The sequence below is a fragment of the Hippocampus comes genome, unplaced genomic scaffold, assembly GCF_001891065.2.
Source record: "Hippocampus comes isolate QL1 unplaced genomic scaffold, H_comes_QL1_v1.1 scaffold143, whole genome shotgun sequence".
In the NCBI taxonomy this organism is placed as follows: domain Eukaryota; kingdom Metazoa; phylum Chordata; class Actinopteri; order Syngnathiformes; family Syngnathidae; genus Hippocampus; species Hippocampus comes.
The window spans coordinates 165,188-191,315 of record NW_017805504.1 but is presented as its reverse complement, the minus strand read 5'-3'; the positions used below and the strand labels follow the sequence as shown (position 1 = coordinate 191,315).

Here is a 26,128-nt window from a genome sequence, read left to right as displayed (position 1 = left end):
TCGGTCCCATTTCAGGGTAATGGGAGACAATGACAATCGCAATGACAGACAATCACAACGACGTGATGTTGGAAATGGGAGCGAGTGCTTTTGTTTGGCAGTTTTGACGGCTTCCTTGCTTCATTTGAGACTGTCGCCACTTATTACACGACGCGGGCTTGTTGTGTGACAATCAACTGCAGCCACAAAAACTTTTAAGTAGGACAGCCGATTTGGTCTCTTAAATGCGGCGTTCTTTTGCTTGGAAGGCTTTTCTTTGTCTCTTTCATCGTTTGGCCTTTTCCCCTTCCCGAAGGCGCTCGGCGAAGACATTTGTTTTTTCTTGTTGGCTTCTTTTTTTTTTTTATCACCATGTGACTACAGTGAGCAGTTTGACATCTTTACAGAAGCACATGTGGATGCACCTGATTTCCAAAAGAAAACTTCTTTCAGTATCCGATCGTCAATAAAATATTTTTTTGTTCCGTCTCTCTGTGTGGCCCTGGTATTAAATGCCAGAAACCACTTACTATGGGGCCTCGGAATCAGACTCCCTCCAACCATTTTTTTTCAGTTGAAATAAAGTGAAGAGAGTCGTTTGGAGGGTGCCATTACATTTTTTCTCAATATTGTCCGAATCTGTGTCACCCCTTTGCCCCCTGAGCTACATCGCTAATAACGAAGAGGCTGTGTAAAAGCCAGCACATCTGGTGTTGCTCAACGCTTGTTTTTGCCAGAAAAGCAAAAAAGAACAACCTGACCCTTGAGGTTTCGACATCCTGTTTTGAGAAGTATGCGTCGGAGAGGGTCAACTGCCGGCCGGCTATTTAGCACGCAAGACAAAAAGTCAAAGCAAGGGCAGACCTTGAATAGCGCTGAAGAAGGGGGTCTGTTAATATCCGGGCGAAATTCACCGGGAAAAAGTTTCACTGAGCGGTCTTGGAGAATCGTTGCCAAAAATGTTGCCTGACAGAATATTCGTCAACTGTTGTATTACAACAGAACCTAACTTATGCCTGCCTGGTTGGGGCTGCAAAAAGGCACAACTTGAAGCCACTGGACTCCTAAAGTCACTTTTTCCCCCCAAATGTAGTCTTTCGTAAGAAGTGAGATAAAGGATCAGCATTTAAAAAATACTTGAGTCACTTCAGTCGCCGATCTCCGCTCCATTAATTCTCTCGATCCTGACTTTGTCGTATTACCATACTGTAAATCAGCCCATCTGGCATGCAGGCTGCAAAACGCCCAAGATTCCACAGTCTCATCAGGTCCCTGATGGATTGGTCCGTCTGCTGCAGTGTCAGGAGATGGATGAGGTGGCCCGAGAGTGACTGACAAACATGACGGCGCTCGGGCAGGCCGTGATGCTTTTTTTTTTTTTTTGCCTCGGTAATTCAGATGTGGGTGCTGTTTTGTTAATGATCACATCACTTTGAATGACGACGGGCCCCTTGCGCTGCCAGACATCTTCGTCGTACCATCCATAGCAACTTTTGCATCCATATTGTTGGATTTTTATGGCTTTTTTTTTTCTGCGCCTCAAATTAATCACATACAAAGTCAGCGAAATAAGGAACTGAAATTCATTCAATGTATAAACGTACACTGAGAATGTGATCCTGCCTCGAGGGCTTCCTTCTATATTTCATTGACGGCATGAAAGGAGACAAAAATCCAAATGAAGAACTAAATAAAGACAAAATGAATTGAATAAATACAATTCTTCATCCATTTATCCATGCATCCATTTGTTCTCTACGCCCATAGCTCGTGACCATACACTTGCGTTGTGCTGGAGCTTATCCCAACTGACTTCGGGCAAAAGGCAGACAGCACCCTGAATTGGTCGGCAGTCAGTACGGATAGCACGGCCATTACGTGTGTTCATCTGAATAAGGATATGATCAGGATATCAGGAAATCGATACTGTATTACCTCGGCGGCACGTGTGGCAGCGCTAAGCCTCATTGAAATGTATGAGGCAGTCGACTAAATGATCTTCAGCGGCCAGGGAACCGACATGATTGCAAACATATGGAACGGTTCCTCAGACAAGTGAACCATTTGCGCACTGGAACAGCTTCATGGGACTGGACTTGTTTTTTTTTTTTTTTGACAGGTTTTCATGTGTCTGCCTGTGTTCACTTGACAGCGACAAAGGCGGGGAGGAGGGCGGGGGAGTTCGCAAAGAAGAAGCACATCATTAAAAACAGTGGCGCACTCATTGTTGTCACCGGCGTGAACATTAAAGATCCTGAGATGCCTTTGAAGGCGGGTACGAAAATAGCAGCATCTTCAGTGCTTGCGCAGCTTTCACATTGCTGAATAAATTGGGGAGAAAATCTGTTTCTCACCATTTCCTTTTTTTTTTTTTTTTTTTGCTCCTATCTTCCTTCGTTTCCCACCCCCTCGTATCCATCCTGCCAAGTCTCCATAATACGTTATTGGCATTTTGCTTAGTAATGACTGCAGGAATAATAGGCCTTGTATCGCATAAAATGAGCAATGAGTAAAAGTGGCGTGTTATAACCTCCGCCAAGCAAGATCACTCAATCCCACTTGGGTTCAAGCGAGCTTGAGTGCCGATGAACGGGCCGGGCCCTCTTGTCTGCCCACCAGAGGAAAGCAATTGGAGCATCAGAAAAGGTGTTATTGCGTCTTTTCTGCCAGTGAGGGGTACCCTTGACTCAGAACTTTAGTCCAAGACTTTTCATCAAGTTCTGACATCGAGGGGTTGAGCAGTCAGAATTTTTGTGTTTCGTAGCAGGTCATCAAACGTCACTGTCATGCTCCATCCACACGCGATGATGAAAATTGAAAGTCACCTGTCTCTCCAGCATTCGTGCTTCAAATTTGGTAGCAGCCGGGCAAGTTCAGGAACAGTGGCAAGCATGACTGTAAACTGTACAGGTCACTGAACTAGACCCAGAATTTTTAACTCGTTGCAAAAAAAAAAAAAAAAAATGGCGATGATGTGCAATGATGACATATGGTTGTTCATGTCTCCGGGATAGCTCATTCCCGCTCCCAGTCTGGAAGGTAGTGATCCATCCAAGTGTGTACAGATGTTGTAATCCATTTGTTTAAATGCATCTGACACGTTCATTAAGCTGCTAAGCCACGCGTGCTCTCTTTTTTTGTTTGAATCCTGTCAACGGAAAGCCTCTTTTTCCCAACAACAATTACCACACAGTCAAATAGCAGGCAACGTCGGTGGCCGTCTGCCAGCAGAGCGACTTACACCATGGAGCGACTGACTGAGTGAGTGAGTGAGTGAGTGGCAGCCAAGAGGACAAACTGCTGGGGGGACAAAATGGGGAAACTTCGGCTCAGAGAGCTAACAAAGATCACTTGTTTCGTGCTGCAGTGTCAGGAGATGGATGAGGTGGCCCGAGAGTGACTGACAAACATGACGGCGCTCGGGCAGGCCGTGATGCTTTTTTTTTTTTTTTGCCTCGGTAATTCAGATGTGGGTGCTGTTTTGTTAATGATCACATCACTTTGAATGACGACGGGCCCCTTGCGCTGCCAGACATCTTCGTCGTACCATCCATAGCAACTTTTGCATCCATATTGTTGGATTTTTATGGCTTTTTTTTTTCTGCGCCTCAAATTAATCACATACAAAGTCAGCGAAATAAGGAACTGAAATTCATTCAATGTATAAACGTACACTGAGAATGTGATCCTGCCTCGAGGGCTTCCTTCTATATTTCATTGACGGCATGAAAGGAGACAAAAATCCAAATGAAGAACTAAATAAAGACAAAATGAATTGAATAAATACAATTCTTCATCCATTTATCCATGCATCCATTTGTTCTCTACGCCCATAGCTCGTGACCATACACTTGCGTTGTGCTGGAGCTTATCCCAACTGACTTCGGGCAAAAGGCAGACAGCACCCTGAATTGGTCGGCAGTCAGTACGGATAGCACGGCCATTACGTGTGTTCATCTGAATAAGGATATGATCAGGATATCAGGAAATCGATACTGTATTACCTCGGCGGCACGTGTGGCAGCGCTAAGCCTCATTGAAATGTATGAGGCAGTCGACTAAATGATCTTCAGCGGCCAGGGAACCGACATGATTGCAAACATATGGAACGGTTCCTCAGACAAGTGAACCATTTGCGCACTGGAACAGCTTCATGGGACTGGACTTGTTTTTTTTTTTTTTTTTGACAGGTTTTTAGCCAGAAAATTTACAGTGGGGTGGCCACAAAACAATACATCTTGATTTATGTAGCACTTTCGCAATTGCTGCAGCTGTAACAAAGCGCTTTATAGTAGCTTTAACATAAAAAAACAGAAATAGTATGACACATTACCTCAATGAGGAATTGTCTATAATGCACATGTTCACATACACGGCGTCTACATATGCATGCTCACCCCATCTGTAACTCAGAAGTCGGTGTTTGTCATTCCATGCCCAGTCAAGGATTCATGAAATGCACAAATATACAAAACCTTGCCCAACACACTCATGATACATGCAGTATCAAGTCGAAGTAAAAAGCAATGGTTTGGTGAGCTTATTTTACTTGATAATGCCATTTTATTTGCCGTTGCTTTGTTTTCCTGTACTATCTCATGGTCTACTTCTGACTCATGCACTGCTTTGCAAATCATTGTATTCTGTTTATGTTTAACACAATGTCCTGACTTTACTGGAATTGGGTTTCTAAATGAATTGTGGCAGAGTAACAGAGGGTCTAATAATGCTGCATCCATGTGAAAATGACAGGAAACTGACAGGTATCAAAATGTTCCCCCAGGTTGGGGTTGCCAGGGGGTGTGGCCAGATAGTGACCAGGAGTGCATGGGTGGCCACGGCCACTCCTGGCCACCATGTAGCTCTGCCTTTGTTAAGCATTTGGCAGCACCGTGTACGATAGTCATGATCGGAATGTCTGCCTTACAGTCAAAAAGTGTCAGGTTTGAATCTTTGTTCAGGGAAAGACCTCCTTTCTCGTGTTTACATGTTATACCCATGCTTGTGCACACTAAATTTCATAAGAGTATATTTTACTCTAAAAAGACAGTCTTTGGTCCCGGTCTAAACAGTCAAATTTGCGCTTGGAAGAGAGAAAAATATTCACAGTAAATTTTAATCAACAAAGTGGATTAATTGTACTCCAAACGATCAACTTTTATTTGATGAGACCAGCAAGTTACTCAGCCACACTTTACCTCATGTAGTCTGAGTGAAGAGATTTTGTCCATTCTGATGATTTGTTGACTTACACCATGGAGCGACTGACTGAGTGAGTGAGTGAGTGAGTGGCAGCCAAGAGGACAAACTGCTGGGGGGACAAAATGGGGAAACTTCGGCTCAGAGAGCTAACAAAGATCACTTGTTTCGGCTGATTATTCTGTACCCAAACAAACAAAAAAAAAAGAAAGAAATGGCGCTTGTCATAGCTCAATCCAAATCAATGTAAATATCCCCATGAGTGGTTGCAAACAAAAGCGAAAAAGAATGTGAATGAGTTTCTGATCTGTTTGCTCAATGGCAGGCTACATCCTGATTCATGGAGGATGGCCAAAGGGCCACCGCACACTGAGCAATGCAGCCAAAATATGGATTTCCGGGTTAGAAGCGAGCGGGACATCGACACCCAGCACGTGTAGCCAAGTGATACAAATACACATATTGTGTTTTACAAAAGTACTTAACCATATTCATAAATCTCATATGTACTTGTGGATGAAGTAGCGAAGCTTGTGGTTAAAAAAAAAAATATATATATATATATATGTGTATAAAATATGTGAGCGGCATACGTAGCACGCCATGACATTCAAATGAATGGGAGCGCCTTTCAATATATTCCCATTTTTTTCATCTTTAACTTCATCCATGTTCTCTTTCTGGAGAAACCTTCATGTTCCTTGACTGACACGCCATCATTTTATGTCTTAAAAAAAATACAGTACAGCACATTGACGAATCTCAGAATGTGAGACAGTTTCGCAAGGAGTCTTGATGCTCAATTGCCCATTATGCAGGGGGGGGGAGTGGCCACCTGCCATTTTTTTTTCAATGGCCGATCCCAGTCTGATTCGAAAGCATTACGCAGTATGTGGTACGTATTTTCCTTTGTTCGTAGGCTACTCTCTGAGGACAACCATTTTATGATTTAAAAAAAAATATATATTTTTCATCCTGGCTTTCTTCATCTCCTCCAGCGCCGTGATTGCCATGACATGGCCACCCGTGCAGTGGCAAGCAACTGCGGCTTAGCACACAGCTCAGCCCTGACGCATATTCTCATTCGGTGGCATTTTTTTCCCCCTGGTTGCCCTTACACATGGAGTGATGAAGTATTGTGCTGTCCGCTGTGGGTGACATTTTCCACAATCACGAGGCATTCTTTGGCTCCCTCCACTAATAAGCCAAAATGCTCACCGGCGGCTGAAGGATGCATTGTGCTTTAACGCACAGTGTTCCAATGTGACTCTCTGCATAGTTAGTTGAATTGTCATTACTTGGAGAGGGAGGTTTCTCCTTCCTTTCGAAGTTCATGTTCTACTCTGTAATTGTCAAAATGTCCAAAAGGCACACGCTTTGGGGTCCACTAACTGTGGTTCTCAAAGCTAAAATAATTTGCCATAAATACTTTTGGCATATTGAAAGAGTGTGCGCCTACTTTTGGGGACTTGCGTGCCAGCAAAACAAACATCCATCCATTTTCAGAACCAGTTTATCCTCACAAGGTTCACTGGGGGGTGCTGGAGCCTATCCCAGCCGTCTTCGGGCAGTAGGCGGGGGACACCCTGAACCGGTTGCCAGCCAATCGCAGGGCACACATAGACGAACAACCATTCGCGCTCACCCCCACAACGAGGGACAATTTTAGAGTGTGCCATTAAACTGCCATGCATGTTTTTGGAATGTGGGAGGAAACCGGAGTACCCGGAGAAAACCCACGCAGGCACGGGGAGAACGTGTAAACTCCCCGCAGGAAATCCGTAGCAGGAACCTTGCGCCTCTGCATGCACTGTCAGGTGGACGCGCTAACCAGTTGACCACCGTGCCGCTTGGCTTTATCCGTTTACAAATAAACACCCCCGCTTTTCCCTCTTGGAGCCAGCGAGCACACACTGTACGTAACTTTCTCCAACAGCGTGTGAACTCATCTATATGCATCAGGCCCATGCATAATCTTGCAACATTCCTTTTGTGTCGTAAACATTGTGCCTTTGTATTCCGCTCCCAAAGTCTCCGCTGTGAGCAAACAATTGCCGTCCTTGCCAATGAATTTTCATGACAGCTTCATCATTTCACGGTGCGGCGCCACAATCCTCTTGACCTTTGTCTGCCAGATTTCATCGCCTGTGATCATACTGGGTTTTTTTTACCCCTCCACACATTTTTCCCTGTTTCTCGCTGTAAAGACTTAATGCTCCGCCAAGTGACTGCCAGGACACCGCCGCTGCCGCCCCCGCCCTCCATCCGAAGAGAATACTGAATTCTTAAATCGCCTTCTGCTGTTTACGCCAGCACTGGATTACGGCTGGGTCATGCCATTTTTGATCAAAGTAAACAAAATAATAATAATTTTTCAAATGCAGATTGTCCGAGTGCCAAAACCAAGTCAATCAAGACGATATTTTTACTTTCTAACAATTATTTCAGTGGGGAAACATGATTTAATGTACAAGTGTTTAGAGTTGCGAACGTAAACAATTTAAACTCTTCTCCCAAGGCACCAACTATAAATTGTCGGTAGAGACACACAGTCGCTACATTCTCTTCAGTAAACATCGAGAGCAGGTATGGGCAACTTGCAGCTCCTGCGAGTACACTCTGAGGGGCCGCTTGATTAATTTCGCCCGCTGCTGCCAACAAAATTGTTTGCAATTTTATTTTTGTTATTTCTCTGCAAATCCAACCAATGCTTTAAAAAAATTCTGGTCAACTTTTGGTTGCTGACACTTCCTGCTCTATACTACCACATGATTTGGCCTAATATTTTTTTGGGCGGAATTGTAACGTAGGTCAAAACAAACCTCAATAATATTACAGTTTTGATTTTTGTGAAAATAATAAAAAAAAAAAAAAGTCCAAAAAGATTCTTTTCACTTCATGTTGGTTTCTTTTTCAGCAGTTTTCTTGAATGTTTTGATTCAAAAAGTGCCCCGGTTATTTTGTCGATTGATTCAAACCCTTTTTTTGTTGGGTTCAGATCATGGATAATGTTATCCATGCATTGAAAAAATGTATGATACAAAATGAAATATTTTAAGTGCAGCTAGTGTGTCCATAATTAAAACAGCATTTTTGCCATACATCGGGTTGGGAACTGTGTGGTTCTATGTGGCCCCTCCCAGAAGCGCTGATGAAAAATAGTGGCATCTCCATCTTTTAAGTTGCCCATCCCCGATCACGAGTATCTGCAGACGCCACAACATATCGTTACAGTATAGCGGATATACTGTCGAATCTGCGGACAGATGATCTGGGGAGCGCTATAATATGCTGTGATTCTCGAACTGGTGGTGTGCGGCTAATGGGGTGCAAGAGTTAAACCAGCCCGCTGATTGTTTGCTGCTATTTGCTAATTAGGGAGTATGTGGGGGGCCATTAGCAGGGAGGAAATGTCCACTGCTTCTTTGCGCTTATGTAACCAATCAATGGCTTTAATTAAGACTCTTAGGTAACCTCGGCTCCCCGCTGACATCCTACTTGTTTATGAACACTCAAGTCCCCGTGTGATTCAATTCAATTCATATTAAAGCCCCTCATCGCAAAAGTCTCAAAGGGCTTCACGGGGAACTTGCCAAAATCTCAAAATGACAACGGCAACAAAACATACAAATAATTATGAATACCCATCGAGGTTATGAAAATATAATCAAACAAAACGTCCAAAAGAAAGTCCGATGCGGAATTTGTGACTGCTGACGAGATGTTGATTCACCCAAGTGCAGCCTCACCTCCATGACAGCCCCGAGCCACTCGGAGTCCTTTCAGGCATCTGTTGAAGTGTGTGTGCTGACATGTGTGGAGGTGTCAAGAAAAGGCAAGGATGCGCACACTTTTGCGTTTACAGTATAGTCAAGTGTGTGCGTGTGCGTGTGTGTGTGTCCTCAGGGAGATTATCACTAATGCATAATACATGGCGCCATATTTCCAACTCTTAACGTGCTGAGTTGATGAAGAGGAGATCAGGTGGCGGGGAAAGTGATTACAGGGCATAAACATTGCCGGTGATATTGCTTTATTGTCAGCCGCGAAAAAAATGGCAGCTCGGATGACAGTCGCCGCAGACGAGTGCCAGTGTCAATGTTAATCAAGTGCGCCGATTGTCGGCGGCGGCGGCCGCAAATCAAAGCAAGTGTCGAGTCGGGAGGCAAAACGCTTCCAAATGTGCGCCGATTAATTCAGAGCTCGTATCGGGCGGCACTCTTGGAAATGATTAAACTGTGCAAAAACATCAAGTTTATTGTTTATTTTTTTTAATCACAAACCTCATATTTGTGTTCGGCGATAACAAGATTAGTGGATGGGGAACATGCGGCCCTTGAGCGTGTTTTAATTTGGTCGAAACAAAATTTAAGCTGCAAGCGTCCATATCAAATGGTTTTCGATGATGTAGCGTCTATCTATTTAAATGCTGCCGACTGATGCTAATTTGGCCGAATTCTCTTGTAAATGCTCGTCAAAGTACGAGCCATTGGGAATTTTGCCTGAAATGTCTGCTTTGAACCAAAATGGCCGACACACTGTTGAAGTTCAGACATCCGGATGTGATGTCCGCACAATGTCGTGTTGAGCGATGAAATGAACACAAACAGCTTTTTTTCATTTTTTAAATCTTTCCGGGTGGCGCTGCTGAGGCAATTTTGGGGAGTTGTTTTTTTTGGACCACTTAAATCACGTTTTCCACCAGGATAGGACCTTAAGCAGACACTTAGCCAAAAGAGCCAAAAACTTTTGTAAAATTTAGCCCCCAGAAGCCTGAAATTTGGAAGTCATATCAATTGTGTGTAATTCCCTAAAAATTCTAAGGAGCCCATGCCCGAAAAGACACAACAAGTCTCCCATTTTGTTTTGAAGTTGCCATTTTTAAGCAAATATCCGCCAAGCCACGAAACCCAAACTCTGCTTCACAAGATCAGGTTTTGTTCTTCATTGAAATTATGAATGTTTCGGATTTATCAGCATTACAATCCAGATCTCTTACGGGCTTGTCAAGTGTTTGTTATTCCAGTCGTAATTACAATCACGCTTGACACAAAATAATGTTTTGAGCATTTTAATTAGACCTCAAAGGGGTTGTCCTTTTTTCTTTGTTCTGGTTATGCTGATATAAAGCTTTCTGTTTGTCTCGCAAATTTTTACCGCAGCGCAATCGCGGCTTGCACGTTATCCCAGAATCTCATTTTGAATCTTTGCAATGAGAAATAAATAAAGTTCAAAGCTGGCATATCAGTGGCTCCTCTGCGTCAGGGGACTTGCCCGCATGCTTTTGCCCGTGTTGGAATTTTCATCTTCTCGCATTCCCCCAGCTGCTGGCCTTGCTGAGCGCACAGATGGCGGCGGGGTCGAAGTATTTGAATTCATTTTCAAAGAAGTCGTACTTGCGATATTAAAAGGAATCCCCCCGCACCCCCCATCCCCCAAACTTACATGAGATAGCGGAGCTTTCGTTCACTCTATTACACAGAAATAAATGTCACACTGCACATCATAGTGGCTGGTTGTTCTCATTGACCGTATTTTCCGCACTATAAGGCGCTCCGGAGTATGAGACGCACATTCAATGAATGGCACATTTTAAAACAGTTTACATATATCGGGTGCACCACATTATAAGGCACATAGAATAGAAGCTACAATAGTGGCTGCGGGTGTGTTATGCATCCACTAGCTGGAGCTACGCTAAACGGAATACAATACAATACAGCTTTATTTATATAGAGCGTTCACAACCACTGCACTACACAGAACATTTAAAATATTACGTTCAATAAATCAGAATATTGATGCAGATGTATCTCACTCAGGTTATAGCATGAAGCATGACACTAAGTCCATAAAAATACAGGGTTTATTCCTTGGCAGAAATACAAATGGCATTACAAAACAATAAATGAGAGTTAAACAAAAGTTCTGAAGACAATCGAGTCAATAAAAGGCACACAGACCTCGTGGGCTCACATCCACAAGGGGCTGAATGTCCTTAGAAGTCTTGCTTGTCCTCCTTCTTCCTTCGTTGAGTCAGACGTTAACTCTGCTTTTGGTATTATCTTCGTTTCATAATGGCTGCGCAGAGCTCACAAAATAGTTGTCTGCTTGAGTGTGTGTGTTGACGCATGTCAATTAGTGTCGGGCAGAATCCTTTTACGTTACAATTGGTTCCTGCTAACAATCACCACTAGGTGGCGTAGGAACACTAACAGGGAAACAACTCAGTGGGGAATGTAAAGAGACTGTCACACCACATATAAGGTGCATCGGATTATAGGGCGCACTGTCGGCTTTTGGGAAAATCGTATGCTTTTCGGTGCGCCTTATCGTGCGGAAAATGCAGTCACTCCATCGGAATGGCAGACATTCTCGGGAAGGTGGATGTTTGTAATTAATGATCAGCCCACATATGGAGGGAAAACCGAGCGGCACTTGTGCCGATCCATCTGTCCTGCTGTAATGGCTGCACCTGGCCGAGTTTGCACTGGTCGGAATATTCTCCGAATGAGCTCGGCGTGCTGGGGGGGGGGCGATGAAAAAGCACTATCAAGCCCGCGTGTGTCTCACAGCCGCGCTGTTTACTCATCATGTCCAATTATCTATTTGAGTATTTAAACAACTCCATTTGAATTTATTATCGAGTCCTGTGGTTTTCTGCATCTTATATTTAAGAAGTTAATTTGCAGACAGAGATTGCAGAGAGTGTCAAATGTCATTATTACTCGAAAGCATGGATCTCATCACATTTTTTTTTTTTGCGGCCCCCATGGGTTCCCATGTGTCTGCAGACTTTTCACAGATACACATTGGCCTCCCAATTTCCACATCTTATTTAACCTCACTCAAGGCCAGCGAGACTTGACGAAGCTGAACTCAGGGTGGCAATCCAGTAGCGTCTGATATTGCTTGCCTGTGATCACTATCAAGGTCTGCAAGGAATGACGACCAGAAATCTGTCTTTTGTTCAAAAGAACGTGTGGAAAAGCATCGGAAAAGATAGCTAAAACTGGGTTTAGAACCAGAGGATTGTGGTGTGTCGTCGTAGTATAAGGCTGTGAGTATTTTTGCTGGATTGTAAAGTGGACCAATGGAAATAGGCGATGTGGTCTGCAATAGGACAGAGACGTGACCGGCAGTTGCAAGCACCTTCTGAAACAACAACAACAGAATTCTACAACTGCATTGGAAGTGGCTACACCTGCTAGTCACAACAACTGAACCCACAACAACAACAATGAGCTGCGTTGCCAACAGCAGTGACACTCTTTGAAACAACAGCTGTAGCCACAACAGATTCGACCACAACGGAGGCAACTACAACGTTGACAACTGCAGTGACAAGCACTGGTAGCAAGTCAGAGTCTTGGAACAACTGAGGCAACGTCTGTCCAACCAGTTTGAGGTGTTGACAACACCTTCGAGGACCACGTTAGCCTCAACAACAGAAGCGACAACAACTGACAGCAGTGACGACATCTGCTTTCGTACCTTGGACTGGCTCCACCCCAAATTCCAGAAGCATTGAGAATCATTGCGATGACGCCTGAGGATGGTTATTTTGCTCCTGTTTTATTTACAGTTGACAGAGCAAAATGGCATGATAGCGAACGAGAGGCAGATGCACTGGCAAACGAGAACATCTGCTGAAAAAGAAATGGCTCTTCAACATTCCGCGCTCCGACACCCTTTGAAGGCTGTCTGATCGATTTTTTTTTTAATTTCCCACCACTGCGCTCCAAAGTCACTTTGATCGAAAGATCTAAAACATCCGAGCAAAATACTACTCACAAAAAGTTTTCACCAGTGAACCCTAAAATGTCCAACTTTTCAGTGCTTTCTAACACATTAACAGGCCGTAGATGCCGACTGTTCCAAATTCAAAGCAGACATTTTATACAGTTTTAGAAAAACGTGTCGTGATAGCTTAGCTTAAAAGTTAATTTGTCCATGACATTCTCAAATCGCTTGAACCGCCATTCACTGAAATGAATAGAAACGCCATAAATCCATTCCAGTCCCTTCACTGTTTGTGTTCAAATATCGGGTATTGAAAGGTTCGTAACTACTCCGGGGTAGCTCGATCAATGCTAGTTTTGTTATCACATTTTAGCATTAAGCTAGCAGACTCGCTTGAGACAAAGTTATTCGGTTTGGTTTTGTTATCACATTTTAGCATTAAGCTAGCAGACTCACTTGAGACAAAGTTATTCGGTTTTGTTTTTTCATCACATTTTAGCATTAAGCTAGCAGACTCACTTGAGACAAAGTTATTTGTATTGGCTAAACACAGAATATGGAATTTGAGAATTACTGCCCTCTCGTAGATTATCTTTGACTCTATTTCATCGTAGACATCCGGCTTTCAAAGAACAACAAAACGATGCTGAGCCCTTAAAAAAACTCAAGGGATCATATGCGATATGTTTGGCATTTGGGGGGATAAGCTTACCTGAAAAAGTTATATTGGATTTTAAGTTTATCCTCAAATAAGTTTTTGTGTGATGGAATTTGACGTCCCTGAAGTTTTTGTCGCCGATCTGCCTGCTTTGTCTGACTCGTGCAAACTTCCCGCCGCAGTCTGTGTGATCCCGGGCCATCTGTAGCCTCTGTCAGAGCCTCGCTAATTCCTCGCAGCTCAGATGGAAGGATGCAAGCTCTCTTACAGGCTCTCTTCCTGTATCACTTACTCCTCTCATTCTGTCCTCGCCAACGTCTGCTTCACACCTTCCTTCACCCGGTACGCTCCTTTTTTTTCAGCTGCCTGCCCATTTTTGTCGCTTTATGTGGCACGGTAAGAACAACTGACCTCATTCCACGCTGGCGAGCAGGTGACAATGTTACTGCCGAAGTAGAGGCCTTTCTCGTCGTGAACTAAATTGACCGACGTCTCTTGTTCATTCCATATCCGGCACTGTCGCTTTTGGTTTGCGAATAAGCAAATTCTCTCTTTTCCTCTTGGAAAAAGGAAAAATGTGCAAACCCAGATGGTCTGACATAAATAAACCAGTAGGAGTTAGCAGTGGTTGTTGAGCCAGCAACATACAGTACGATTTGGTGCGCGATGTTCTCTGAGGTTCCCTGTCAGTCTGTGTCATCGCCAAATCCGTCCAAGATGAAGCCACGTCCATGCAAGAACCGTATTGATTTTTTCATCATATCCGACGCCAACATGGCCTCAGGTGGAATCGGGGTTCTACCAGTCACAAACTTCACCCTGTCATTAATATTTATATATATTATATGTCCTCAATTGGCAACGAAAGTTGGCATTAATAATGTCAGTTTACCAGCCACCTTTTTCATCAGGGGTTGCTTCTCCGGCAGCTCGATGAATGTTTTCGCAATCAGCCAGTGTAAACTGTGATCTGCTCAGTGTTATTTTTCCAAACTAACTTGACGTGTGGAAGGTCGGGAGTGCGTTTTGAAGGATTTTGTTTCGCTATGCTATTGATCGTTAAGCACGAGGTGAGTCGTAAATTTAATGTCGTCATCATTGCAGTTCTAATTCTGATCATTATTGTGATTGTTTTCTGGACAGCACATTGTTACAACTGCAGCTGTTGAGAAATCGCTTTTTAAATGAACTTGAGTCGAGTAATATGAAAGGAAGTTGAGGATTGTTTTTTTTTTTTTTTGCTGTATTTTCAGCACTCGACCATTCACATTCTTATAGAACTCTGTTGAAATTAACCAACGACAAAGTTCAATTGTATTTTTCTGACCTAATTTGGGTTGAGAAAGTTCTTGTCACCACAGATTTTTTTTTCCATTTCATCTCCCAATATTCACAATTTTTTTTTCCTATTGATTTTAAAATATCTGCTCCCTCCGCGTGAAATCAGCTCATTTTCGTATTCAGCACTTTATCAATTGCAATTTTCATTCGCTTGTGGAATATTCTGATGGTCAACCACACAAAGCTGTTTTTTTTTTTTTTCGTAGTTGTACTCTTTACTGACCAGTCAAATGTAAACACTGGGCTGCTCGCTGTACACACTGAGCTTTTTCCTTTTCGAATTCCCTGTAGCACTGACCACCTTAAACCTCCCCAACTCCCTCTTGTCAATGTAGAAAAGACAGTCTTTCTTTGCCTTGTCAAAAGTTTCCATGTCGGACTGCAGGTTCCTCACGGCATAACTAAGACCCTTGGAAGGAGCTTATCTGCTTAAAACAGGAGGGCAATGGAGGGTAAAAAAAAAAAAAAACATACTCTTCCACTTCTTCCATCTTTTTCCCCACGTTTTTTCGAAGCCACCAGAGCTTTGCATTCTCCCGTGAGAGTCTCCTTTTCCCTGCGTCTCACTGCTTTAATCCACTTACGCTTCTTAAGTCTACCTCCACTTGACTTGATTGGCCACCTTTCCAAATTTACCCCATCGATAACCTCACGGAGTGGAGAAATTTTCTTTTCGAGGCTTTTTCTTGGCAGATGAAGCGTTACGTGTTTTCTAATTGGCACTTTTGGCCTGGTATACATTAAAAGATTTTATCATATCTTGAAAGTTTGTTTGTCCATAACAGCCCCCCCCCCCCACACACACACACACGAAGATTTAATAAATCTGGCATTTTACACTTTTTTAGTACTATGCTATATTAGAATTCTATTCCACCACGCATCAAAGAGACTTCATTTGGAATTTATTTATTGCCGTCTGGGGAAGTCACTTTCACACAAAAAAACCTGACGAAGAGTAGAAGTTTGTTTTTAATTTAGGGCCACTCACTTCCGCGTTTTCGAACTCACGGCTCTCCTTGATTGGCTACATAATGTGCACGTCATAATTCTACGTTCAGTTGAATTAGTGATAGTCTGCTTCCTCCACACACAGAGATTTTGGATCGGAAATATTTCACTCGTTTTAATATTTAAGAATGTCATGTCGCAAAGTGATACGCCAGGAGAGACAAACACGGTGGTCTATTCTGCCTGTTATTTCGTTGCCATCTATCATATTTTTTTAGACCTCAGTCCCTCTCTCCCAGTCTACCAAACAACGGGGCTGCTGGTGGACTTAGCGAAAACCCAGGTGCTTGCTGTGCCTCTTGAAGTCTGACAAAAGTCCCTTCTACCGACCTCCCACGGGTCCAATTTTCCCCTGTGCTGAGCTTCAAGGCGGTGGGTTGAGCTTTGTGTTTAGATACATTACAGTGCTGGCAGTGGGTGTGTGTTCAACCTGAATGGTAATGAGCAAGGACCGAACTCCCCCGCGTACCGCCCGCCCCCTCATCCCTTTTACTCTGCTGGAAATAGATTTGTTTGCACGCACTGAACAGATATTGTAATCACACTCTCCTCCGCCTTTGGGCTCGCGGGAATTCGCAGCGTGCGCGGCGAAAATGCTAATGCCGGCCGCGCGATCACGTTACCTACGTAGGAAGAACGGGAAGCTACGTCCAGTGTTTTCCTTGCACATTTCCTCCAACGTATTTGTAGAACAGCTCGGGGTAAATGCAAGTGATGTCACTCTGATGTCACGAGGATACCTGGCCAACAAACGGTGAGGAAGTGCGATTTTTCAGGACTCCCACGTGTGTTTGGTCACGTCACGTTTTATGCAATGAACCCATTTGAGACAAGAAAGACTCGCAGAAATGAACACAATGAACGCGTTTAATATATTTATGTATTCTAGAAAAATTACACGTGATGATGTGGTGCCCTGCAAAGTGAAGTGTGGGAATATTTCGTGTGTGTGTGTGTGTGTGTGTGTGTTGGCAAAAGCAAGAAAGGGCCCTTTCTGTGGAATAAACGAGCTTCCCCCTCAAATAACTCGACAAATATTAATGCAAGTTGTGCAAACTTTGTATCTCAGGGGACGCCATGGAAGACGTTTCATGTCCTCTCTATTAATAAATGATACACCACCCGTGTTGAAAGGGGCTATTCTTAACCAGCAATGTGCGCAAGAGTGGGATGCCATCATTTTTCACATGGAACTTTTCTCTACATGCAACTTGCTGACAAATCTTTTTTTTTTTCTTCCTCTCTCTCTCTCTCTCACAGATGTGACCGACAGTTCCGCACTAGGTAAGAGGCATTTCATTTTTCATAGTACTTAGGAGTGCATGTGTGTCATGCGTCTTTGGGAAGCATTCCATAAATATGGAGGAAGCCTCAAATGTGCAGGGGTTGAGCTGCTCGTAGCGCCGTCAACATTCCAAGTTGCATCCCGATTTGAATTGTATTCAAATGAGCGCCTCGTAGCCCAGATTGTTGAGACAACAAGCGTTCGGGGGGGGGCACTTGACCTATTTTAAAAACGAAACAAAGCAAAAAAAAGGAATGGAAAAAAGAGGTTTTTTTTTTTTTGCAATGGCACTTTGACAAGATAAAATTGCAACTGTAACCTAATGTACTAAATAAAATAAATTGTCAAATGACAAATTATTTTCTCATAGCCTAGGGATGTTTGATACCAAGTCTTCAACGATACCGATGAACGATACCCCTAGTACGTCAGATAAATAAAATTTCACTTAACACAAAGGTGAAATATTGGAACAAATACCTTTCTTTCTGACACAGATGATGATTCACCGGCGTGTGACACGACTGCAGTATCGCACGAACTGCTGCTTACGAAGACTTAATCATGTCACATTTTATTTGTGCCTTATCGACAGCCTAGACGGGTATGATACCTGAAAATATGGCTGGTATCGGCCAGGCACCAACACCTGGTATCAGTCGTCACCCATCTCTTACTTAAAACTTGCACTAACTTAAAATAAAAGCTGCTGAAATAACAGATTAACTCAGAAATTTTATGCAATAATATTGGAAAAACAAACCTAAATACATTTAAAAAAACAACATAAAAACATACTGTAATTTTCTCATAGTTTTACTCATTTTTATATTATTTGCTGCTTTGCTAACATTGCAATTCAATGTATTTTTTTGCCCTTAAAATTGCCCTGAAAGATTTCCGCCCCCCCAAAAAAATCACCAAGCACAATTTTAAAATTTATTTAATCATATTATTTTTGTGATATTGATGCTACATAAGTTAGGTCGACAGATCAAGTCTAAAAGAGACAAAACAAAAGATTAGGACAAAAAGTTTTGGGGTGGTACGTCGTCGCTGCAGGAGAAGAAGTGATGAAGGATGAGTGCAAGTGACTGTCATTGACTCACATGCAGCATGGCCCCGGGCCAGGCCAGGCCTGGCTGGGCCAGAACAGGACAGCAGGACCTCTCAGGGCCGCCCCAAGGCTCTGAGCATCTGTTCAAGAGAAGGCGGGGGTGGCCAATCAATCATCTCGGCCCCGGTGTGGAAAAAGTACAGTGAACAAGTGAGGAAAGTGGCATACCCTGACATTACGTGTTTCGTCTGGGTCTTAAATAACGGAACTTTTATTTTTCCGGGGAGGTCCAAGCTGGTCGGGTAATTGAAAAAACGGCTGCGGCCATTCGGGCTCGACTTGACTGCTCGGGAAAAGAGAAAACCCCTGGCTGGCTGAGAATAATAAGTGCCCATGGGAGGCCACCAGATGGACGTTTACTGTGAGCCTCGCGGGAGAGCGAGCGATCTGTCAAACATCACACTGGGTGTGTGTGTGTGTTTGTGTGTGTATGTGTGTGAGACACTGCAGGTTCACGTCCGCTATGTCCACTAAGAGACTTGAAGCACATGACAATCAGCTGATCTGTACTTGCAAGGTCAACAATCCTTCGTGTATTCAGGCGGGCACTAATGAGGCCGACCTTTGCCAAGGCCAAACATGTCCATCTTGACAGGAAGAAAAAAAAAAAAACACAGGATTCCATTCTGGTTCTGTAGGTGGCGCTAATGCTCATTACAAGGATTTGAGTTTTCTTATTCTAACCTGGCATGACCTGGTCTTTTGAAAAGGGTTCCAAATTAATTAAAAAATATATATATGTATATATGTATGGATTTGCACAGGGAAATAAATTCCATTCCAGACCTGTAAGTGATAGTAGTGGCCTTTAGAAGGTGGTGCCACTTTTTTTTCTCCACAGATTTGGCAAGGCCCTGATGTAACACCTCCTCATTCGTCTTCTCAAAATAATAGTCCCTGATTTCTACGGGTAATGCAGTTCCACTGCAGTCCTGTAGGAGATGGTAATGTGCATTACAAGGTGGTGGGCTTTTTTTTTTTTTTTCCACAGCTCTGCTACAACGCAGATGCAAGAAAACTCACATTCCGCGTTTGGTAATTTTAACAGTGTTCCAAACTGAATAATCAGATTTGCAGAATTTGCATTTTTGGGGCTTCTACTCCAATCCATCAGGTGGCGGTAATGCTCTCACCCAAAATGTTGGGACACTTTTTCCCCTAATCAATTGGTCCCTGATGCCAGTGGAGTGTAACACCTCCTCATTTGGCACTCTACTAGCGTTCCACATTGAGAAATCAGGATTTACATAAGCAACGCTATTTCACGCCAGTTCTGTTGGTGGCCATTAAAAGTATTTATCACAAGTCTTTTTGTGCATGGAAACAGAATGTCGGTGATCTCATTGCACTTTTTCTGGCAGCTCGGAAGACAGACGGGAACCGAGCGAGCACGAGGGAGCGTTCGCTGGCTTACGCCGCTAAGCAAAGAGCATTATAGCGCTTGAAGTCTAAAAGTAGATGCCGCGCTTTGTAATGCTCAGGAGTGGAAACATGGAAGATGATTTATTCAGCTTTTTTTTTTTTTTTTCAATTCATCTGTGAGCCTTTCAAGCCTCCATCTGGGCCCTGGGAAAATGCAGTAAAATACCCATAAGAATCCAGGGCCTCTGTTTATTGGCCTTGGTAATGCTTGTTGTCTTTTAGCTGTGCTCTTGAGTCGAGTGGATGTGTCCGTGTTGGTCCAATGTGACCGTATGGCTTGTCATATTAGCGGTGACTTCAAATACAAAGCTTTGACACTTTAACAATTTAAATGCAATGATCCACCTGGTCAAAAGTCAGGCCTTCAAAATAAAAGCACACAGTACATCAACTCAGTTTCAACGCAATTTGGCCACAAGGTGTGTTATTCAACAGTCGCACTCAATAAGCAAGCATAAATCAGCTAAATCAGTCCCCATAGGGCAGCAAATTCGGAGTGATGGCCATTTGTTCAAGAGGGCAAGAAACATGATATAGAATTCGAGAAGGAATGGCTCATCTATCTCCCCTTCTCGAGGTATACGCCATCAAGAGTCTTCACTAAAGGTAAAAATGTTCCTTTAGCCACTTTATTAGTCATTGTTTTTTTTTTTCACACTGTATATAAAGCAACAGTTATTTTCTACAGTGTGCATTTTTTTGTTCTTATTTTTGGTTGTCTGAAACGGATTAGCTCAATTTACTTTATCTCCCATGGGAAATGTTGCTTTGGTTTTAGTACAAATCGGTACTGGTCCTGCAACAGATTCATCACAAAAACCAAGATTTCACTGTCTTGGCTTTAGGCTTATTAACTTTGCCAGGGCTGCTCAAAAAAGTACATATTGTACATTTATGGACACAATAATAACATTGATAATCATAGCTTGTATTTATACAACACCTTTCAAGGGATCCAATGACGCTTAGCAATAACTCAGGGAGGTATTTAAAATGTTGAGCATTTTATGTGACGATGGCTCATCACTGGGGGTGCTGCCTTCAAGCCACTGACCGCAGTGTCACTTTGTATTTATTCATTTTTTTACATATAGTGGCTGACATTCCATTTGCTGTCCACTCAGGAAAAAAAGAGTGTAAGTACTTGGACCTCCCCTCCCCATCCTCTTCCGCACCCCCTCGAGGGAGCGTGGCATATGGCGGAGGCACATTGAGGTGTCCTCTCCATGCCTGATCGTTGTGTAGCCAAGCGTCAGATGCTCACTTCACAGGACAACGGCGCACTTTGAGGCGCGCTGGGCATCCATGAAGAGGCATTCTGCTTGCAACACGGTGGCCCACTCTCTCTATTATTAGCCATCCATTACCGGTTTCTTGCTTGGTGCAGATCTGGCTGCAGTTGTCAGTTTGCGGAATGAACTGGAAGCGATAACATACAGTAATATATTGTGGATTAAATATTTGATTGCACAGTCGATTGAGATGACTGGGATTTGATTTTGACTTTGTAGATCCTCACAATAGATGGTCTCAAATGGAAAAAAATACATCCTAACAAAATGTACTGGTTTTATGAACCCTTTCATGCGCCAATAATGACAACCTGTAACCTGATAACCTGATAAACTGTCCACTGTAGTAACCGCTGTCCCTCAAAGGGTTAATTGACCTTTGCAAAAGAACCATTCAAGCCATTCAGAAATTCTTCCATGATAAACCCTGTTTGACCATTGCTGTAATTATGCAAATGTTTTTGTTGTCGAGGCTCCCAAAGCAATCCGCTTCAAGTGAAATCGTCCAGGATCTATTCGAGAAACCAGAGGACAATTCCACTCAAGCATCATCTTTGTGGTGACTTGGAAAATCTGCACCCTTATAATATCACTTAACCTGATATATCCTATGATGTGGCATTTTGTGTATAAAACTGTCACATGATTGCATGTCATCAAAACATCAAAACTGAAATAAAAACTAATAAAAATAAATAAGCGGTCACTGTTTTGTCATTTGAAACTGTTGCAAATGTATTGTACTGAAAGTTGATTTAAACAAATGATTTAAAAATAGTTTAGACCACTTTAACATGCAAAACATTTCTAACAACTAGTAATTCTTCATGTACCACTAGAGGGAGTCCACTTTGAGAATCCCTGTTGTACAGCGAAGGGTGAACGCGATGTCATTGTAATCGGCGCATTTTTGTTTTTAATTGACAGTTCCTTTTGCTTTTAAACTGCGTCGTCCCATTTAAGTGCACGCGCCGCCGCTCGCCTCCCACTCGAACCCTTAAGGCGCTCCTCTTCCCCCTCGTTTCCCATTGACGTATCTCTAATAAGCAGCGCTAATTAGTCGGGCTTCAAAAAAACAATCAGATTTTGCTGTTTTGCTGTCAGGCTTTGGTACTGTGAAAGTGACATAATAGGCCGAGCAGCCATTAAAAAAAAAAAATGTGTTTTGAACAGCCTGTCAGCTCTCACTGATAACATTTCTGCACGCGTTTACTACTTGACACTTATTATACTGGGACATTGTGTAAATGTTATGCTATAATAAGTGGCCAAAGCCAGATATTTGAGAGTACAACCCTTGTGACAAGCCAATCTCAAATCATCTCTTCCCATTCAAACGAATGGAATTCCTATTAATCCATCCCGGCCTTCAAAAAAGGTTTTATGTATTTTTTTCCTCTTTAATTTCATGGAGAAAAATAGTGCTCCATATTATTGTATTTCTAAAAAACAAATATTAATGATATTATCAAATAGAATGAAAAAGAATTTTTTGTTACATCACCTCAATTGAATGCTGCTCCTTTCTGATGTGCCTTGGCCACCCTGGGGGCCAGCGTAAGGCGGACATTATGAATCCCACTTGAGTTCTTGACCGTCCTTACCTCTTTACAACAGCTAATCAGATTGCAGTGAGGTGTGAGCTGCCTCGAATACAAGTGTGACTCATAACGTCTCAACTGCACTCTGAGCTCATCAATAGGACGCTAATGTTCGTCGTTCTACGCAAAGGACAAAGAATATATTACTGGGAGTACTAGTATAATGTCTGTCTGTATGTTGTGGCACCATTTGTGTTCAGTCTGTTGCTTCAAAGGTTTTAGCACCGCAACGTAGATGCTGATTAGCGTTCGCATTAAGCTAGCGTGCCGAAAGTCAAAGCTGTGGCTGTTTTACATACACAATGACTCATTGTCTTTGTTTTATGTTTAGTTGTAGAACCAAAGGTAACATTTTTTTGTATTTTCTGTAGATTTTTAATGCGCCCTATTGACTTTTAGAACAAGTAGCTAGAATGCATGAGTGTTCAATCATCTTTTAAGTAACACAATCTCTTTTGAGAAGAACATCTGGCACAAATTGGCCCACGTGCGAAACATTTGAGGAGGGGAGACGAAGATGATGATGAAGACTGGACCGAATCCATGGCCTGGGTTCTCGTGAGGTTGCAAGTCAGAGTTTGCTGGGCGGTCGGCCCATCTGCCTTGCTGGCACCGCTCACTCCGTTGCAAGATGCAAGTTAGCGATGATGCTAATGGTGATTTGTGGTGATGGTAAATGGACTGGTCTTCATTGTTTTGTGGCCGGTGCTAAAAATAGATCCAGTGTGGCTCTGTTCGCGCTGACGACTGGCAGATTGAGATTGTTTCTCACTCTTGGTGGAGAATATACAAGCACACACTCAGATTGCGCAGGTGTTATGTTGTGGTGGCCATATAAGAAAGTATCAGCGATGTGAAGTTTACCTTCACAATTCAAGGCAAAAAGTCAGCCCAATGACGGCTCTTATCTTGAAAAAAAAACCTTGACTTTTTTTTTTGTGTGTGTTCCTCGGCTCAATAAAGATTCAGAAAATCTGTTAAAGAAAGTCAGACAGCATCCAAACTGTGAATGTTGCCATTCTGAATGGTTTCTGGCTGGTAAGGAGTTTTTTTAATGGTTTCTTCGGCACTTTGTTAGGATTTTGACAAGTCCAAGGGACCGCTTGGGATAAGAGTGTTGAGCAGAGCGCAATTCGCCCTGAGCTTATTTTTGTAAACCTGGCAAGGAAGACAGCGGGGGTAAACAGGAGGTTTGCACTTGCGGAGAAGGTGGTAAAAATCACAATTTTCCAGGAGGCTTAAAAAAAAAAAAGACTTTGCTTTCTCTGAAGCAACTTTGTGGGGATGCGATGTGCCAAGAGGCAAGAGACTCGCACTTTCCTCAAGCTGAAAGCGTGTTAATTGGTGTTCATCGCGCCTTCAACATCATTCACTGCTCTAAATTTAAATATGTGGATAAAGGTGTGAAAGAAGTTGGCGAGGAAAAGTTCTTGTCTGCGGTGGATTTGACACCTTTTGTGTCAAAGCTTGCTATCGTCTCGCCCTGTGAAACTCACAACAGTCCAAAGGTGTGAGCAGCATGCTCTTCCAAGAACATTAATGCCGCGATTGAAAAATGTAAAGTGGATGATTCACAGCACCTCTCGGAGCAACATTAAATTCAGCGTCCAGAGTTATTGGTTTGGGCTTAGGTTCCTGTCAGCGGCCCAACTTCGTTAATCACCAACTCTTTTGATTTAGTGGTGTGACCTGAAGCCCGTGCATCCCGCTCATTACGGGATGCCGACATATGGAGATTTTGCTCGCAAGCAGTTTTCCTCAACAGCGCCTATGCCAACAAATACTATTCTGGCATTGAACCAAAATGTTATGTCCTCCGTGACGGGAGCATTACGTCATAATGTCAAAATTAAAACTGAAGGTTTGATGATCGAGGGGACATGCAAAAATTCGAAGGTGCATGACTTATGATTGCATCAATACATTTCTGCCAGTCCGGGATGCAGATGAGTCAGATTTGGTGTCAATGCGCTCCTGGAAATGGCCCCGCTAATATGGCTGCCTCCAACCGAAACGGCAGAATTCCTGTGTCGGAGAGGGAGTGTGTTCTTGAGATGTTTTTTTGGGTCACCTTGGTGACCAAATTTCATGCGGCTGAGTGCAATTGGCTTGTGGTTCCGAAATTTGGAAATAATCCAGGTCACATGAATGAGCCATTAAGGCTCGTTTTGGTATTGTGAATACCTCAAGTTGTAAAATGAACATATTTGATATGCTTTTTGTGGGCTGCGTTAAGTGATGTGGTGGGTTGGATCTTGGCCCGCTTGCCTTGAGCTCGACTATGAAACACCAAAATATGGAAAAATATTAAAAAAGAAAAATAAAACTGAAGATGTGAATCCACCGATGACAAAATATGCATTTTCTTGCTGCGGGGGTTGTCTCATTTGAAGTTTTAATAGCACCAGTCACCACTAGATGGCAGACATGTCTACATGTCTTCTTTACACTGACATTGGGTGAGTCGGCCGAATATTTTTTTTTGCAGATTTGAAATGACATGCAGGACAAATGAAGACCTTCAATATTATTCTTATTATTTTGAGTGAGTTGATTTATGGGAAAACATTTACCAAATGATTTTTTGCATCTTTTGTTGGTTTATTGTGAGGCAGTTCTTGTCCTTGAATGGTAATGTTTATGCAAAAGAGCCTTTTGTCCTGGGGAAAAAAAAAAATCTGTATGTCATTTTCTTGCTTCAAACCCTTTGTTGTTGTGTTAGGACAGTGACCTTTTATACTTGCAATGAAAAATGTATCATAAAATAAAATGAGCACGTATTTTGAATTTATTTTCATATTTAAAACAGCATTTTTGTCATAAATCTGGTTCAGAAGTATGTGGTCCTATGTGGTCACCCGGTAGCGCTGATGAAAAATTGTGGCCCATTTACGTTGGCCATCCCTGCACTAGACGGACAGTGAGCAGTATTGATAAGGTCATCCAATAACATAACCCAATCTAGCTCTTATGTAAGAAAAGATATCATGAATGACGTGCGCTTTGAATAGTCATGAGCAGTAAACCTCATTGTCGGATGTGTTCCCCCCCTCCTGTTTCTGTTGCCTCAAATTGTTTAACAATCATTTGAAAGCTGGATTAAAAATGGCTTGGTGCAAAAACTAATTTCTCATAATCCAGTTGTAAAGGCTTAATTATGTTCCCATTAGTAATACGCGCCTCAAACAATAAGGCTTGGAATAAACAGTAATCGTCAATTATTTCCGTGGCTTTTTTTGCCCCCCCATTCGTTGTTATTTCTGGTGGCAAAGCTCGGCTAACGAAACGGTGCACCACCCAGGCTTGGGCAAGCTGAACCCCGACACCTCGCATGGGGCTTTGTAAGAAGTGGAAAGCACGCCGGCCGTGATAATAATGCCATGGTCTGCTGGCAATTCAACTGGACCTGCCTGTATGAATCGGAATTGTGTTCTACAAGGTGGAAAAAAATATAAATCAAGTTCTGTGGTGGAAAATTAG

The 26,128-nt window shown here is 42.8% G+C and overlaps 1 protein-coding gene across 5 annotated transcripts in view; it reads left to right on the top strand.

Annotated features, from left to right (window-relative positions):
- LOC109520337 (receptor-type tyrosine-protein phosphatase delta-like) overlaps positions 1–26,128 on the top strand; it is a 227,093-nt gene that overhangs the window by 54,940 nt on the left and 146,025 nt on the right. For all 5 annotated transcript variants that reach the window (XR_002169157.1, XR_002169159.1, XR_002169160.1 and 2 more), the window contains exon 4: positions 17,192–17,215. The gene's annotated coding sequence lies outside the window, so the exon portion shown is untranslated. The remainder of the gene's footprint in view (positions 1–17,191; positions 17,216–26,128) is intronic.